The sequence below is a fragment of the Chlorocebus sabaeus genome, chromosome 3 (assembly GCF_047675955.1).
Source record: "Chlorocebus sabaeus isolate Y175 chromosome 3, mChlSab1.0.hap1, whole genome shotgun sequence".
Classification (NCBI taxonomy): Eukaryota; Metazoa; Chordata; class Mammalia; order Primates; family Cercopithecidae; genus Chlorocebus; species Chlorocebus sabaeus.
In genome coordinates this window covers 3,946,958-3,965,560 of record NC_132906.1, presented here as the reverse complement: position 1 = coordinate 3,965,560, position 18,603 = coordinate 3,946,958, and the positions used below count along the sequence as shown (strand labels likewise).

The 18,603-nt window shown below is 45.8% G+C and overlaps 1 protein-coding gene and 1 pseudogene across 1 annotated transcript in view; one reads left to right on the top strand and one right to left on the bottom strand.

Annotated features, from left to right (window-relative positions):
- SPATA13 (spermatogenesis associated 13) overlaps positions 1–18,603 on the bottom strand; it is a 318,996-nt gene that overhangs the window by 175,017 nt on the left and 125,376 nt on the right. The gene's annotated exons all lie outside the window — the stretch shown is intronic.
- LOC140711444 (importin-7 pseudogene) lies at positions 13,805–15,947 on the top strand (annotated as a pseudogene).

Below are 18,603 nucleotides of genomic sequence, written 5' to 3'. Positions count from 1 at the left end.
TATAATTAAATTAACATAAAAGGATATTTGCTAATTATTAAAGAGATGTACGTTTTAAAACCAATGCAGTCGTTCTTTAAAAGTAGCAAAAATTCAACATCACATCAATGTTCAATAGCAGTTCCAGTTCTAGGAAAACTGATGCACTAAACCCCTACTGGAGGAAGTACAGAATTTGTACAAGCTTCCCAAGAAACAATTTAATAATACTAATTCAGTAAAACTTTTTTTTTTTTTGAGATGGAGTCTTGCTCCGTCCCCTGGGCTGGAGTACAGTGGCACATCCCAGTTTACTGCAACCTCCGCCTTCTGAGTTCAAGCCATTGTTTTGCCTCAGCCTCCCGAGTAGCTGGGATCACCGGCAGATGCCACCACTCCCAGCTAATTTTTGTATTTTTTTTTTTTTTTTTTTTTTTTTTGTAGAGATGGGGTTTCACCACATTGGCCAGGCTGGTCTCGAAATCCTGACCTCAGGCGATCCACTGGCCTGGCCTCCCACAGTGCTGGGATTACATGCGTAAGCCACCATGCCTGGCCCAGTAAAACTTTTATAATCATCTCTGGGCAACTGATCAGATTCAAAAGATGCAGTGTAAAATCTCAAGAACTGATCAGATTCAAAAGACGCAGCGTAAAATCTCAAGAATGCACAATAACAACCAGTCATCAAACATCACTGAGGGTCAGGCTTTATCAAATAGAGCCGTTTAGCTACCCAGCTCTCTGACTCTCCTTGTTCTTACGTCCTAACCTCTGATGACGCACATAAAATAGAGAACACAGTACTTCTTGACCATACTTAATGTTACTTTTGTTGTTGTTTTTTTTTTTTTTTTGGAGAGAGAGTCTCACGCTGTTGCCCAGGCTGGAGTACATTAGCATGATCTTGGCTCACTGCAACCTCCGCCCCCCAGGCTCAAGCAATTATCTCAGCCTCACAAGTAGCTGGGATTACAGGCATGCGTACCACGCTTGGCTAATTTTTGTATTTTTTTTGTAGCGGTGGAGTTTCACCATGTTGACCAGACTGGCCTCAAACTCCTGGCCTCAAGTGATCTGCCCGCCTCAGCCTCCCAAAGTGCTGGGATCATGTGGGTGTGGGTCACTTCTTGATAATATGTAAGCAGAATGTAAAGAAGGTTGTAAATATTTTTAGTTTTCTGTATATTATGGTGTTTTGACATCTTAAAAACCCTTTTTGGCTGAGGAGAGACTGCCCTTTTCAGGACTAGTAAATTCTTAAGAGACAGCAAAGGCCCAGCCAGGAGCAGGCCCCTGGTAAACCCAGGGCTGGAGCCCATGTCTTATTCTTTCAGTTCAGTGGCCTTTCACCCCACCTAGACACGAGGAGAGTCTTTTCAATGACCTTTTCAAAGTTGGAAGACACTTAGGAATCACGTAACAGATGAGGAAACTGAAGCCTGAAGGGGCGAAATAATTTTGCCAAGTTCACACAGTGATTACCAGATGTCAACACCTGTCTCTGATGCACGTGACCTTGTCTCTCATAAAGAACATATTTAATCAGATTTGCATCCACAATGCAGACTTGTTGCATACAAATCCATTTATCCATTCAGCACTCCTTAAATATTTCCTATGGGCCTACTATATGTCAGTCTTGTGCTAGGGCCTATCTGTCACAGCCCAGTAGGCCCAGAGAATCCACGTTGGTGAGCATCGTGGCCTCAAAGCTGAGCCCATCAAATTAGCTTTGGCAAGTCTATATACAGAATTCATGTGACAATTTTTTCTGAATGTTTCTTAGTTCTCTTTTTCTTTTCTTTTTTTTCTTGAAAATCTTCCCTCCCTCCTTCACTTCCTTTCTTCTTTCTTTCTTTTTTTGACTAAGTTTCACTCTTGTTACCCAGGCTGGAGTGCAATGGCACGATCTCAGCTCACTGCAACCTCTGTCTCCCGAGTTCAAGCAGTTCTCCTGCCCCAGCCCCTGAGTAGCTGGGATTACAGGCATGCGCCACCACACTTGGCTAATTTTGTATTTTTAGTAGAGATGGAGTTTCTCCATGTTGGTCAGGCTGGTCTGGAACACCCGACCTCAGGTGATCCGCCCACTTCGGCCTCCCAAAGTGCTGGGATTACAGGCATGAGCCACATGACTGTTTATTTAAAAATAAGGAATTTTTGTGGCCTGGCAATGAAAGACTATTCAGAAACTCAGATGAATAATTTCCTGTTAATAATCTTCTTAGGAAAACTTCTCTCCCACAACAGCCCAACTGAGCTTCATGCTCTCTGAGCAACTTCTGAGGCTGCTGCTGCTTCAAGGCAACCAAGAGCTTCTTAATTCTGCTTAGGAAAGTGAACACTTTGTTTCCAGATCCAAAGATGCACTTAAAAATAAATATCCCAGCCCTCCTTTTCTTTCACATTATGCTAAATTCAGGATGGTCTTGATCTCCTGACCTCGTGATCCACCCGCCTCAGCCTCCCAAAATGCTGAGATTACACGCATTAGCCACCGCGCCCGGCCCAAAAAACACTCTTAAAGAGTGAAAGCGAGGCTCATTATGTAATTTTCAATCTTGCTGTGAACAAATATGATTTTATAGGATACACAGCTTTCCAACTTCTATCAAAAATACATATGTTCAAAATTGTTGTACTGTCTCTTTCCTAATTATTGCAAATCAGAGGAAAGGATGAGAGAAGTATTTTTTTTTTTTTGAATAATGAGTGTATTCATTTGATAGGGTTGCCCTCACAAAGTATCACAAGCTAGGTGGCTTATACAATAGAAATTTCTTTTCCTGCAGCTCTGGAGTTGAGAAGTTTGAGATCAAGGCATTGGCAGGGCTGTTTCTTTCTGAAGGCTATGAGGGAGAATCTATCCCTGTCTTTTCTTTCTGGCTTGTAGATGGCCACCTCGTCCCTGCGTCTCATGACATCGTCTTCCTTCTACGCATAACTTTGTGTCTAAGTCTCCCCTTTTTTAAGGACACCAGTCATGTTGGATCAGAGCTCCCTTTAATGACTTCATCTTAACTAATTGCCTCCGCAATGATCCTATTCCCAAATAAGGTGACATCCTGACGTTCTGGAAACTAGGACTTTAACATACAAAATTTCAGGGGACACATTCTGCCCTTAACAATGACTGAAGCCATCCTGAGGCCATAAAATCACTGAACAACGCCTTCGTGTTTTCTAGGCTCAGGGAGCAATGCTGGTGCTGGGGAGGCCTGGAACAGTGGGTCACGACCAGCTGCTCATAGAAGTCAGTGGCTCTTGAATGAGTACAAGCCACTCTGGTCTATCAAGATGGCATATCCTCTCTACTGATGTTCCGCTGCTGCTCCCTGTGCTAAACAAACAAATCAGTTTTCCTCTCTCCTGCAAGCATTTCCCATTGGGACCCTTTGCTAATCCAGGCCTGGCTTAAACTGCTAAAAAAGAGATGTGCCGCTCTCGGCATCCGCACAACCTCTATGTGGCAGGTGCACCCCCTACCCATCTGCCTCTGTGATAAATAACAACAAGAATCAGCCAGAGGCTTGTTCCACGCCCTGAGCAGCGCACCCGATTCTTCCAGAGCATAACTACTCACTGGGAAGGGGGCCAGGGCTTCCAGTTTTCATGGTGTGGTTTTAGGGTACTTGGAAAAGCCCCAGAAACCAACATATCAAATCTACTAGGCACTGTCTGCCATTACTCCCTGCATAAAGGCAGTGAGGGCCTCACACTGGGGGGAGAAATTCATGGACCCAAACCCACAGCCAAGGACACAGCTTTTGTAGCTCTCTTGGCATTTCTCGCCTGGCAGAGTTCTACCTGGGTACCATTCTACCTTGCCACTCCGTTTGGAACATTTGCTACATCTTCCTACCCGCTCCCCACCTCCCGCCAGCAACCACTCTTAGCACCACCTCTGGAAGGCATGCAGAAAGAGGCTTCCCCCAGGTGCTGGAGCCGGCCCCTCCTCTGCCAGGAATCACGAAGCGGGGCTCACGAAACCCCCACTCTGGATGCGCTGTCTGATTCTACGCAGGCTGTCACTTCTTCTGGAGTCCACATCCCGGGGACTCGCTCTAGTGCCGATGATTGTTTGCCCTGTCCCCTTGCCCCTTTGGACCGCAGCTCTGTCTTCTCTTGCCATCTCCTTTTTGTGGCCCGGGCACCATTCTGCCTCCCTTCCCCTGTGCTCTGGTTCTGTGGGTGTGGCCAGCTTCCCCGCCCAGCCGTCTGCGAATCTCTCTGCTGTGCTCAGCTCAGCTGGGCCTCCCTGTGCCGCACTCCACCTCCTCACATGTTATGGTCCACCCCACACACCCCTTTACGCCTACCTACCACCTGCTGCCTGTCTCTAGCTATTGTGTTTTACCTGCATGACTTGCTTTTCTTCCCTCACCTTCAGGCATCCCTAGCACCTGCTCCAGCTCAGCAGGGGTATCTAGTTCCAGGTCCGACCCTGTCTGTCCTTCTTCTGCCCACTGACATTAAGCTTCCTGTAGCTATGGGCAAAGGCATTGAAATTTACCATGTTTAAATACACAGAGAAATATAACTTTATTTTCTACAGTAGATCTCAAATGTCCTAGAAGCTGCTATTTCCAATTGGGCTTACACAGTCTCCACCAGGTTAACTGAATCTCACTGGGCTACAATACTTAAATCTTTCACATTTCTCTTTCCCTTCAACCTGTGCAGGAGTGAGGCAGAGAGGAAGTTTTGTGGTGGGGCAGTTTGATCTCTGTGCTATCATCTGACCTGCACAGGCTGCACAGTCTAATCCCACCGGGCCTTTGGGTACAGGATCTCTGGTTACATCTGTTGCTGGACCCACCTGCCCGCTGGAAATATGTGGGAACCCACTGCTGATGTTGGCTCCTTCCCTGGCCTCAATAGTTGTATCATCTCCAGGTGTGCTATGTATGAAGTTTCCTTTCCTAGACTTGGTTTTCTTTTCTTTTTCTTTCTTTCTTTTTTTTTTTTTTTTTTTTTTTGAGACACAGTCTTACTCTGTTGCCCAGGCTGGAAGTGCAGTGGTATAATCTTGGCCCACTGCAATCTCTGCCTCCCAGGTTCAAGTGATTCTTGTGCTCTCATCATACCAAGTAGCTGGAACTACAGACATGCACCACCATGATTGGCTAATTTTTGTATTTTTAGTAGAAGGGGGTTTCATCACGTTGGCCAGACTGGTCTCAAACTCTTGACCTCAGGTGATCCACCTGCCTCGGCCTCCCAAAGTGCTGCGATTACTGGTGTGAGCCACTGTGCCCAACCATCCTTTCCTAGACTTTTAATTCCAAACACCACATTTTCTTAATGTCTTAAGCCTGGCCTTACTGAGTTAACCCCTTTCTGTACTTCCCTAATAACGTTAATACTTTTCAAATACTTTTAAATAATTTTAGTTTCAACACACTCTGTGAGATGTTGTTTTGGCAGTTAGTTTACCCCCAGTTTGAGGCTCGGGTTCCTGGATGGTTTGCCTAAGTCACACACTCATAAATAAGGACAGAGCCAGGACTGAAACTCTGGCCTCTTGGCCTTCTGTCCAGGGTCTGATATATTAGAGTACAGCATAAATTAGGACTGGGTCCAGATGGCCCTCTGAAACTGAAGCGTGAGCGTGATGGCTCAACTGAATAGAGTTTCACTGTTCTCCTATAACAGAAGATTTTTTGGGGGAAGTCATTCAAGGCTGATGGCAGCTCCACCGTGCAATCAGATTACAGGCTTGTTCTGGATTTCTCTTCTGTTACACTTAGCATGTGGCATTTATCTTGTGGCATCAAGATGGTTCCTACTTCTGCATTCCAGCTCTGTGCCCAGGGAGAAGGGAGAAGGGCAAATAACACATGTCAGCTACTTTTCCTTTAAGAAACATTCTCAGAAGCCTCAGCCTGTGACTCCATGTGCATCTCACTGGCTGACCTTTGTAACATGGTCAACCCTAGCTGCAAGGGAGTCAGGAAAGCTGTGTGTTCTAAGCCGAGCTCATTGGTACCCTGAGGGACATGTGAGCTGTTCTGAGGGAAATAGGGAGAATGGATGGTTGGCTGTGTCTGCCACACCTGCCTACCTCTCTAATCTGCCTTCCCTTGTTTTATGCTGCCATTTAACACCCTGGCTTCTCATATCCTCATCCTCTCTCTTCCCAGTTGCCCCCCCAAAGTGTTACAATTTCCCAAGACAGCCAGGGTGCACACTGGTTATCCCTGTCCTTCAGCAAAACTCCTATTTCCTCAGATAGATGTTAGAGCAATAACCTAGTAATTTGTACAGTGGCATGCAAGTTGTTTTTTTTTTTCAGATTTTCTGTTATATTTTCCACTTCAAGTACATGGTTCTGTTGTTCTCATAAGCCACTGAAACATCTTGTAAATCTCGACATTTCGGCATCCAAACTTTACCTCCTGGACACCTGGAAGTAGCACAAAATCCTTTTATCTGACTTGTCTTGATTTCTAGTGATTTCCAGGACTTGTCTTGATTTCTAGTGATTTCCAGGCCCTTGGAGGATTCTGAGGTGGACAAGATAAGGCACATCAGTGCTCTGGTCAGGTAAGTAGAGATGCTTTGGGTAGATGGTTTTGCGAGTCAGTCCGGTGAGAAGTCAGCTGGTCCTCGGCCCTGGGGCAAGAAGGGACAATGTTTTCTGCACAAGTCCAAGAAGCATCACAGGAAAGGGGACTAGCTGATCTCAACAAGATATGCCCATATGTAATGGAAATTCCTTTTTTTCTCTCTCCTGTAAACAAGTGCACAAGAACTTAAAAACCCCAATAAGCATTTGTCTCCTCAAAGCAGCCACCTAATAAGTGGATTTAAATAATGCAGCTATTGTTCAAAGCATTTTTCTAATTCCTTTTCTGGATGACTTTCAAGCTTATATGAAAATCTCTTGAATTTCCTTACTGAACAATCCTTGTCCTTTAGGATGGGTTTTATTTCAGAAAATACGGAGATTCACATGAAGGCAAACAAGTGAATCAGGATGAAGCCAGAAAGCGCCCCGCTACCCTTAAGAACCCTGTCTCGGCCGAGCACGGTGGCTCACGCCTGTAATCCCAGCACTTTGGGAGGCCGAGACGGGTGGATCATGAGGTCAGGAGATCCAGACCATCCTGGCCAACACGGTGAAACCCCGTCTCTACTAAAAATAGAAAAAATTAGCCGAGCCTGGTGGTGGGCGCCTGTAGTCCCAGCTACTCAGGAGGCTGAGGCAGGAGAATGGCGTGAACCCGGGAGGTGGAGCTTGTAGGGAGCCGAGATCGCACCACTGCATTCCAGCCTGGGCAACAGAGCAGACTCCGTCTCAAAACAAACAACAAAAAAAGAAGAACCCTGTCTCATTCCTCCACAGCTCACCAGAGTTTTCTTTTCAGCAGTTTAACCTGCAGATTCCCGGCTCCTTACATTACATATGCAAAGCCTATAGGGAGAAAAATAAAGGTTTTAAAAAGCAGTCAGCATCTGAATAGGCACTTATGTAGATCCAGGAAAATAGTGTGTTTACAGGTTCTTTTGATTTCTGCCTTCACAGTCATCTGATAAGTGGTTACTTCTTCACATGGGGTCTGTGCTTTTTCTAAACCACTGTGAATCCTTCAGCATGCTATCAGCACAAAGAGCTATTCACTTCACTTAGGGAACATGGACACGGAGTTATTAACCCCATAAAGCTGGCCACCTTTAAACTTCTGATCTTGTCTGATAAACGCCTCATTCCCATGACACTAAACAATGAGTTGAAAGGTAGTCAATAAATTAGAACACTGACTATTCCTCCCACGTACCTCTACAGTTCTCATTAACTCTGCTTTGCCTTTATCTCTGACCTCTTCCCATTTTTTCTCTTCTCTGATTCATGCCTTCTCTCCAGTCGGCTGGGTCCTAGACTGTGCTTTCATTTGTATTTGCCAAACAGTTTCCTTTTGATCCAGTTACAGGGAGGCGCCCACATCAGCTCACACTGGGAACGAGAAGAACTGGGCTCTGCTCACTTAGTCCTAGTCCCGCTGGCCGTGTGTGTGGAGCCATGTGCCGGCCCCTGGCTTCCAGGGTGGACTCCGGGGTGCAGGGGCTTGTGATTGCCCTGACTGATCCCCTTCACACAAGGTGCTGAGCACCCAGGCAGGGTGCAAACCTGCCCCCAGACAGACCCTGCAATACAGGGATGAGGTCAGCTGTGTGTTCACCACCACTCTGGGCAGAAAGAAAACATCCTGAAGAAAGGGGCTGAGTGGAGTAGCCTCCTGGCTACCTCACCCACCTCTCTGCACCTCCCTAACCCACGGAGGACTTGGAGGGACTCCCAGGTGAATTTTTCCATGGGGGAGCAGTACAGGCAACTGAAGGCTGGGACCCCAGGGTCCTGCGAGGTCCTAAGGTTTTTAATCCCCACCCTTGCCCCAGAGCCGTGGCACAGGTCTTCAGCCCAGGGGACATGGGCAGTAGGCACAGCAGCACTCACCATACAGGGACTGAGGCAGGCCTTGGCCACATGGTGGGCTTATGCCAGGCGAAAGTTTGTCTTATGTCCTGAATAATAAATATGTGTCCATCACACAGCCTTTGGGTATACAGAGCCTATTTAAAGCAGACACAGACAGAAACCTGGCCAGGAACCAGAAGCCACTAGCTCTTCCTTTGATTCCATACACAGGGTGGCCCTGCCCATCTCCTCTGACTTCAGGCAGCATCAGGCAGGTGATTCAGCCAAATAACAAACCAGTCCCTACTCATTTCAGGATTAGGCCTCCAGCAAACCTCAGTTCTGCAGAGCACCCTCTCCCCTCCTCTAACTCCAGAACGTCGAGGGCCATAAGAACTTTAGATTTAAACTTTCTGTCACATCCTCAACAATTCTCTGGACTAGCCTTGTTCTGTGTGTTTTGGCAATTTTTTTCCATCCCAAAACATGGAAGTTAGAGAAAATCACGCATGGGAACTGAAGGATGAAAGTCAGATCTGGGATTCCCTTTCCCTCCCGCCCACGTGGGACAGACTCTGCACGCGGTCTTTGCTGCCCCGCTGGCCCCCAGCATTCAGCGTGGGCTGTGGAAACCCACCCGACACTAGCACCAGAGTCCAGACGGTTCCTTTTTTCAGCCCACACCACTGGGACTTTGGATTTAAAGCCTATGCTGCAGAAGCCACTTCGTTAAAGCACAGGATCATCAGAAGTCAGCCCATCAGAGGAACTCAACGAACAGATGGTGCAGTGTCACAGGGTGACAACAACAGAGCGGGTCACCTACCCCCGTGTAGACTTTGTCACCCAGTTTTCAGCAGTCACACAGATGGGCTGTTCCACTAAGACTTTAGTGGACCCAATCATTACTTGATCTTGGGTGAGAAAAAAAGGTAAAAAAAGGTTTTAGATCACTCGTGTTCTTGCCAGACCGATTGGTAATAAAATGCCATTTTGCTTGCAAGAAATGTAAGCACAATGCAATTATTCTACAAATAAGTGCAAGTGGCTAACCTTAAGTACATATTTTTTTACAGGAAGCAAGGAGGTTTTGGTTTTTTTTTTTTTAATAAGTTAGGAGTTTTTTTATGTTTAAATTATCCTGAAATATACTTTTTGGTTCCCTTGCTCCTGGGAGTCCTGTTTCCAAAACAAGGCCTGTCCGCATCGGTGAGGAGTGTTCGAATGTAGATTTCCGGGCCAGGGGCCCAGTGCGGCTGTGGAGGCCCCATGGACTTTCCTGCTGGCTCTGCTCCACCATTTATTTACCTCTTAGCAACACCCTGCTCATCACCCAGCCAGCCAGAAGCCAGAAAAATCGGACTGTACGTTGGGGTTTGAATAAATTAAAGTGGATGCATCAGAACATCTTGAAACCTTTGCAGAGCAGGTTAGGCAAGTTCCAGAAGGACAGACCTGGCAGAGCATTTCTGGTGACGAAGCCACAGTGTCCTTTCCTGTCCCACGTGTAGGTCACCCCTCCGGGCACAAGGACAATGTCCAGTTGGCCACCGTGGAGTCCAATTCTCAGGGCAGAGGGCTTGGTTCCGGGACAGACCACTCTACTGCGGCCTGTAGAATCTGCTTTCTTCCTCTGAATAAAGCCCCAGGACCCCAGGACTTACGGGTGACATGTCAGAGGCTCAGTCCATCCAGAGCCTTCCCCTACAAGCAAAAAGCTTCCCCACCCACCCTGAAGAAATTCACAGACATCAAAAGACCACTGTGTGGCACGTAGGTTAGTCCTTGAATTACAGAACAATCTGCTGTCATTTGCCGTAAATGCTGTTAGTTCATTACCTCATCATTCTGCCAATGGGAGCGTGAGGGGCACTTGGATGCAAACTCAATTCGGTAGGAAAAGTAAGAAATAAATGAAGCTGTACCAGACCGGTTGCCTGTCCTGTTTTTATTCCTTGCTGTGCAATTTAAATTTATCGTACCATTGTCTTTGAACTTCAGATGTTAAACGTGCTCACAAGTCAACATTTTTTGCTCCATGATCAAAAAATCTGCCCAACAGTGGTTGCTGAACAGTGATCAGCAACCATTGGTGGGTGCATGTTATCTGTATGGAGATTTACCAAAGCTTTGTGAGAAAACAAAAATGACTGTTCTCAAGAAAAAATGCCTGTTCTTCCAGCTATGGGCTGGAAGATTCTAAACTGAACTTGAATGACTCATCATAGTCATCTCATTTCTTGAGCTCTTGCTATGCTGGAGATCTTCTGTCTCCTTGGTTCACTCTATGGTTCACCCTACTCCAGCTGCTGTGTCCCTAGAGGCTGCCCTACGTAGACTACCTGCGGGGGCTCCCCTGCCCTCTGGCCTCTGGTTGGATTTGAGCAATGGGCAGGGAGCCCAGGCAGGGAACTGGAGGGAGAGAGAAGGAAATGACGCCACTGTCAACTCCTCCTGCTGGTGTCATTGCGGGATGGCTTTGTCCCCTGACTAAAGGTCACACAGCACCTGCAAGGCAGGTTCTAGCAATGCCCTACTCCCACCCCCTCAGAGCTGGAGAGGGTAGCCTCACTGCTACCAGCACGGGTAAGCTCTGTCCCTGTTGCTTCCTACCCTGGCCACACCTTTGTAAATAATCCCATTATTAAACAGTCCTCTAGTCATCCCCCTTGCTGCCAGGATTGACTGGCATTTCTACCTCAACACTGGTATTCTCCTCCTAAATCCTCAATGCGTTAATGAGGTAATATTACTAACGTCATTATACAAATGTCAGAACTGGTCTCAGAGAGATGAGATAAGACCACACATTAGATAATGAACATGAAAGAATTTAAACCCATTTTTGTTTGATTTCACAATCTCCAATCTTCTCATTATTATCTATACAGAGAGAAAACTTTTATGGTAAAGATTCCCAGAGCTGCTAATAATAAAAATAATGGACTGAGTGCAGTGGCTCATGCCTGTAATCAAATCTCCAAACTGACAGGCCAAGGCAGGCAGGTCGCTTGAGCCCAGGAGTTTGAGACCAGCCTGGGCAACATAGTGAGACTGCATCTCTCCAAAAAATATAAAATTAGCTGGGCATGGTGGCACACGCCTGTAGTCCCAGCTACTCAGTAGGTGAAGGTGGGATGATCCCTTGAGCCCAGGAGGTCTAGGCTGCAGTGAGCCACATTCATACCATGGCACTCCAGCCTGAGCGACAGAATCTGCCTCTGCCCTGTGCCATGGGAGTCTGTCTCTCTCTCTCACACACACACAAATATATACACGTAAATACTTATTTTTTGCTCGCTTTCTCTTGTCAGGGAAACTCCAGGATAAACACAGTTGTCATGGGTTTTAAGGGACATGAAGGAGAAAATTACCCAAGTCCAACATTTACTGAAGAGCAATCTGTCAGCCCCACAGGTCAGAGCAGAGCATGGCAGTCACAAGACCGAGATCTGCTTTTGAGTCCCTCCATTTCCCATTAAGTTAATGCTGTGAAAAACTGTTTCATTGGCCGTAGGCTGTACCCCACCTCCAGGTAACCCTCCCCCAGACTCAATCATGGGTTATAGCCACAAAGGCTCCCCATGGCTCCCGCCCCCATGACTTCATCCTGGAGAGGCAGTCCCTGTAGCAAGTGAGGGCAGAGAAGGGAGCGGAATTCCAGCAGGCTCTTGCAACAGACTGGGAGTGGAGGACGATGCTCTCTCATCACTTCTAGAATGCATCAGAAGGGAAGATGCAAGACTCTTGCCTGTCTGATAGGGGGCTGCTGGCTCCCCTGCTCTATTCCTACCTCCCCAAGAACCACAGGGCCCAAGCCAGGAGCAGAGCCAAAGGCAGTTGCTCTCAGCTGCAGGGAAAGGCATAGGGAATAGGGATCATTCGAAATGCACATTCCAGAGTGGGCCCCCTTTTGCCTTCCATCCATCTTTTCCTTACTCTTCCAGTTAATTGACCAAAAGTTTACTGAGCACCTATTGTCAACAACAGCACTAGGCTTCCTGTGTCCTGCCTCCTGATTCCTTCTCACGCCTTCCAAGTGCACCTTTCCTTGGGCTGCCCTCCTCCTTATTCCTCACCTCCAAAATGAACTCTTGCCTCCTTCCTGCTCCTGAGCAACAAAAACATCCATCCCCTGAACCTTGACAGTCTCGCCTAAGTCAAGGAAGAATTCCCTGGCTAGTAATTCTCGCTAGGTGAGGTGAGGACTCTGCTTATCCTCCCTTGCTCCTTACAGCACTTGGATCTAATTGGCGAATTTTAGAAACGGTGCTGGGGGTGGTTTAGGTTGCTCCATACAACTCCTCAAGAGATCATTTGTATTCTGTATGCTGAAGGAGGCGTGAAAAAGGAGAAATCTGCTGTACACATCGCCCCAGGTCCCCTCATTCCTGCCTTCCCTTTGCCTCTTCCCTGCACTCTGAGGCTTGAAATGTCCTAAGTTTCTTTTCCCAAGACAATGACGTGACTCTCATTAGGAATGACAGGAAGTTTCTCTACTCTAAGTCAAGGGGCTCCTCCCTCTCCCTCTCTGTTAGGAGATGCAACTCCCTAAGGTGGAGCCTGCAGGCTCCTCTGCTGAAGAAAGCAGAAGAGGTGAGCCCTGAGCCATTAAGCACCAATTCCAGAGCCAGTGCGGCTGCCTCTCCATGCAAGCTGATGTGATGCGGGAGCAGAAACTAAAAGCCTCACAGAGAGTATAGGTCCCGGGGTGGGGGATAAAGGAAACACACGGCAGAGAGGAGAGACAATGGGGCCATTGGGAGAAATACCGGGGAGAGCCCCTGCCTTGCCTGACATTCTCTAATGTTTCCTGTCTGCCACTACCCGCTCTCACCCTGTGAATGAGTTTCAGTTCCTTTCAAGCACATGATCCTTGACCTGAATGAGACTTAGTTCTACAGATCTAGGCAGGCAGACTGGCTGTGATGGAAAAAAATAAGACAAAAAAGTAATATCTGATCCCACTGCAAACAACATTCAGACCAGTCTATGAGGAATGTAAGAAACTAACAAAATGGACCAACCATTGATTATGTAGAAGTAGTGTACACATTAAAAAAGAACAAAGCTTGGAGTAATTATAACTCCTTGTTTATTACAGCAGACAAAAGCAGTATCTATACAATATAGAATTGCTAAACCAAACTTGAAAACTTCTGTCAAGTGGGCTGTTTAGCTTTTGAAGAGGTGGAATGCCATGTCCGGTTAGACTTGTTGGATGGACCATGACTAAATTCACCTCCAGGGCTGCCACTCTCACCAGAACCCAGATGAGACCACTGCATCCCATCAGGGCTTCCCTTCCTTCGAGAAGGTCTGATACTCTGCAGCTGCCCTGGAAAGGCACCTTGCCCTTCTATCCACCTTGTCCTTCTGTTACGTTAGACACTGAGGGGGCTCTACACCTAGACTGTGTCCTCAAAGAGCTTTCAGCAACCTGCTCCCTGGGAGTCTGTAACTTCAGAGAAAGACGTGTGGCTGTTACCTCCCTCATCTTACAGATGGGAAATGAATGAGAGAGATTCTAAGGTGGTGTCAGTAGACTACTAAAGACAACAAAAAACACATTTTAATACACCAAATCTTTAAAAACCAAAAGTCAGTTTATCATCAGTTGCTTTCTCTGTATGAACTCTAGTAACTGCTTTCTTTGGTGAACTTACACGTTGCTGGGGGCTTAGAACACTCTGCTGCCCCAGTTCAGAGGGGATTGGTGATGATCCTGACAAATCCCATTGCCTTGTGTGTGCCCAGAACCCCAGGCCCATCCTTTCCTAGCTGGGGCCATGCTGGACGGCACCAGCACCTCACATGGCTCCTGAGCCTTCCTTTCCCATGGCCGGAGTCTGCCCAGGTTATCTCAAAAGCCCGAAAACAGGAAATGTGTTAGGGAATTAACAATGATCTCTGGGTGGAGGAGCTTTAAATGACTTATTTTCTGCTTTAAACATTCCTGTATATTCCCCAATGGGCCTTCACCGCCTTTGTAATTTTTATTAATCAAGGAGTTTCTCATACTCTCACCTGGAAGCATCTGAAGCCCCATATACAAGACATCATCCAAGATGTTATTTTTCCACTGATGTGCACAGATGCCGACGAGGAACTTTGGCAAGAAGACCCTTACGAATATATGCGCACAAAGTATGATGTGTTTGAAGATTTCCTTTCTCCTACCACTGCTGCCCAGACACTTCTGTTTACAGCCTGTAGTAAGAGGAAAGAGGTACTGCAAAAGACTGGGATTTTGTTACCAGATTCTTACAGAACCAAATGCTGACCCTTGAAAAAACGATGGAGCCCTGCATAGGATTGGCTCTTTAGCTGAAATACTTCTGAAGAAAAAGATCTGTCAAGATCAGACAGAATGCATGTTGCAGATTCATGTACTCCCTCTCTTCAGCAGTGAACTAGGCTAATGAAAGCAAGGGCTTGCTGGGTACTTTACTATTTTTGTGAAGTGAAGTTCAAAAGTGATCAGAACCTTCAAACAGCCTTAGAGCTAACAAGATGTCTGACTGATGATAGAGAAATGCTTGTGAAAGTGGAAGCTGCCATTGCCCTTCAAGTACTGATCAGCAATCAAGAAAAAGCTAAAGAATATATCATGCCATTCATTAGACTTGTAATGCAGGCTCTTTTTTGTATTATAAAACAGAAAACGATGACCTTACCAATGTAATTCAGAAAATGATCCATGAATATAGCGAAGAAATTACTCCTATTGCAGTAGAAATGACACAACATTTGGCAATGACATTTAACCAAGTAATCCAGACGGGGCCAGATGACGAAGGTAGTGATGACAAAGCAGTTACTGCTATGGGAATTCCTCCCCGCCCCCCCACACTGAATGAGTCTCTTTTTATTTTCTTGGTAATGTCTTCCAGTTAACTACTTCTATTGTAGGTGATGAAATGGGTAAGGCTCCACACTTCAGATGTTGGCACTGCTATGAGCATGGTCTTTTCCCTTTATTGCAACTCACAATCAAAACCTTTGATTCTTTTTTATATTCCAGTCCCAGAAGTAGTCTCCACTGTAGAAGTTAATTGATGAGTCGTAGCCTACAACCAGGCTCTAGCTCCTCCAGGAACACTACAGGATGAATTTAACTATGCGTTAAACTAAAAGGCATTCTCTCAAATATTTGCTGTGGGAATTCTTAATACAATTGACACACTGAGGGTAGCTGAAGATCATAAAGAGATAACCCAACAGCTCGAGGGAATCTGCTTACAGGTCATTGGTACTGTTTTACAACAACATGTCTTAGAATTCTGAGATCTTCTCTTTAGCGCACAGTTTGACATGTCAACAAGTGTCTCCACAGAGGTGGCAGCTACTACCCCTTGTATTTGAAGTCTTTGAGAAAGATGGCTTTAATTATTTTACAGATATGATGCCCTTCCTTCATAATTATGTAGCAGTTGATACAGACACACTTCTGACACCAATTATCTTGAAATGATACACAGTCTGTGCAAAAAGGTTTTTACAGGAGTTGCAGGAGAAGATGCAGAGTTTCACACAGCAAAATTGTTTGAGGTCATCATTCTGCAGTGCAAAGGGCATGGCATTGACCAGAGGAACTGGGGAGTGATGAAGATGATATTGATGAAGATGGGCAAGAATATGTGGAGATTCTGGTTAAGCAGGCTGGTGATGATGGAGATGATGAAGATTGAGATGATGATGTGGAAGAGACTTCTCTGGAAGGCTATTCCACAATCACTGATGATGAAGATAACCCTGTTGACGAGTATCAGATATTTAAAGTTATCTTTCGAACTATTCAAAATCGTAATCCTGTGTGGTATCAAGCTCTGACTCATCGTCTTAATGAAGAACAAAGAAAACAGTTACAGTATATAGCAACTCTGACTGATCAAAGAGCAGCCCATGAATCCAAAATGATTGAGAAGCATGGAGGATACAAATTTGGTGCTCCAGTTGTGCCAAGTTCTTTCAACTTCGGAGGCCCAGCACCAGGGATGAATTGAGTTATCTCTTTCTTTTCTGCTGTGTGATTGTAGTGAACAGCTTGTGTTCCTCCTAGTCGTGGTTCCAGAACTGGTTCATGTTATCTATTCTAAACTAATGATCAATAGATGGAAAAAGAAACAACAACCCCAGAATGGGACCTGATCATGCAACCTGGCACTGGAAAAGAAACCAGCAGGATTTTGGTCGGGGGGTGGGGGTGGGGGGTGGGGATGGGAGGTAACTTAGGGGGCATATTTTCTTTATTATTTGAAGAAAGTAAGATCCTGACTCTGAAGCTTCAGAGTGGAAGCTGTGGAAATCTGAAACAAGAGGGGATATCATGAAGGCAGCTTTTCCTTTTCTAAGGAAAAAATAGGCACGGGCTACAGGACTACTTAAAATGTCTCATTTACAGTATGAACTCAAAGGTAGATGTGGGCCGGGCGCGGTGGCTCTAGCCTGTAATCCCAGCACTTTGGGAGGCCGAGACGGGTGGCTCACGAGGTCAGGAGATCCGGACCATCCTGGCTAACACGTTGAAACCCCGTCTCTACTAAAAAAAATACAAAAAAAAAAAAAACTAGCCGCGCGCGGTGGCGGCGCATGTAGTCCCAGCTACTCGGGAGGCTGAGGCAGGAGAATGGCGTAAACCCGGGAGGTAGAGCTTGCAGTGAGCTGAGATCCGGCCACTGCACTCCAGCCTGGGTGACAGAGTGAGAGTCTGTCTCAAAAAAAAAAAAAAAGTAGATGTAATTTTTACACCTATGAGTATTTGTCCAATTTCTGTCTCTTCCTCACCATTGGGTATCTATTCTTTATATGTAAATAATATAATGATAGCCTTATTCAATCCTCATCATTTTCATTCATCGTTGCTCCTGTGTAGATTATTGGACATTTATTGTAGCACTACATAACTCATTATAAAAATCTGTAAATGAATTAGCACTTTCATATTGAAACAAGCCTGCTAGCCTATGTATAAAATAGCAAAATGTTTGCTGTTTATAAAAAGATGTAATGGGGTAGCGGACAAGGGTAATTTCAAGTTATTAATTTAAAAATGAACTAGCAATTTTGTACCTGGTGACTTTGTGGTGCGCTAGCCTCTGACAGTGACTTGAACTCGGTATTGTAAAAAGGGGTTAGTGGTATTTCATTGCTGCTAAAAATGACAACTTCCTCTGTGTCCTGCTTTTCTTAAAGCTGTCAGTGTACAAGTGGGTATCTGAATACCAGACCTTACTGTAAAAAAAAGAAAGGTGGTATCCAGAGCATGTAAATTGGATCTAAAGTTCTGCTCTTAAAGAGTTCATCTAAGAGTATGGCTAAACATCTGTATATGCAATCTATTAAAAGAACCGAATTCGGAAAAAAAATAAAAAGCAAGCAGGCACTCCTACTTCCTCCTTATCGTTTGTTATCTTGCAGTTTTCTTCCTCAGACCCAGACCCCAGGAAGCTTCCCACAGTCAGTACCATCCGCTCTTTCGTGACAGTGCTGTACCTGATTTCACCCTTGGGAGTAGAACTCAGGGTACTTTTCTCTCCATCCATGTTTGGCCCCATTTCTTCTTGTAAACCTGGTAGGCAATGAAAACACGTGGCAGCCTCGCCAGCTTCTAAACATGTGCAAGGACTTTTTTAAGAGGATACCTTAATTTCGATTTTAAGCTTTTGTAATAACAACAAGCCATTATGGAGCATTACTTTGTGCCAATTCATAAGCAGTAATATTTCACCTTCACGGAACCCAGGAACTGGATAATACTATCGTCCCCGCTATTCACATGAGAAAACAGAGGCAGAGGGTGGTGCAGTGGCTTACACAAGGTCAGGCAGCTAGTGAGTGGTGCAGCCAGATCTGAATCTAGGCAGTCTGACCCTGAAGACCACGCTCCTGATGAGCAAAAGGTGGAGAAATTTAACTCCTTTTACTTGTGGTTCCTACTGCTGCTGTGCCTGATAAGGACACAGGCAAGTAAAGACAACTTAGCCATAAATCTTCCCCAAAGAAAAGCAACACAGCCAAAGTGCCAAAGTTAGTGACCCAGGCGACTCGCCCAGAGCGTCTGCTTGGCAAAGGCGTGAGTCTTTCACAGTCCGCAGTGTTTCCCTGGAGTCACACTCCAATTTCTCAATAACCACTTACTAGGAAATTAAACAGTAGTAGTAGAACCCTGATTTTTTTTTCAGAGGCGGAAACAGAATCCC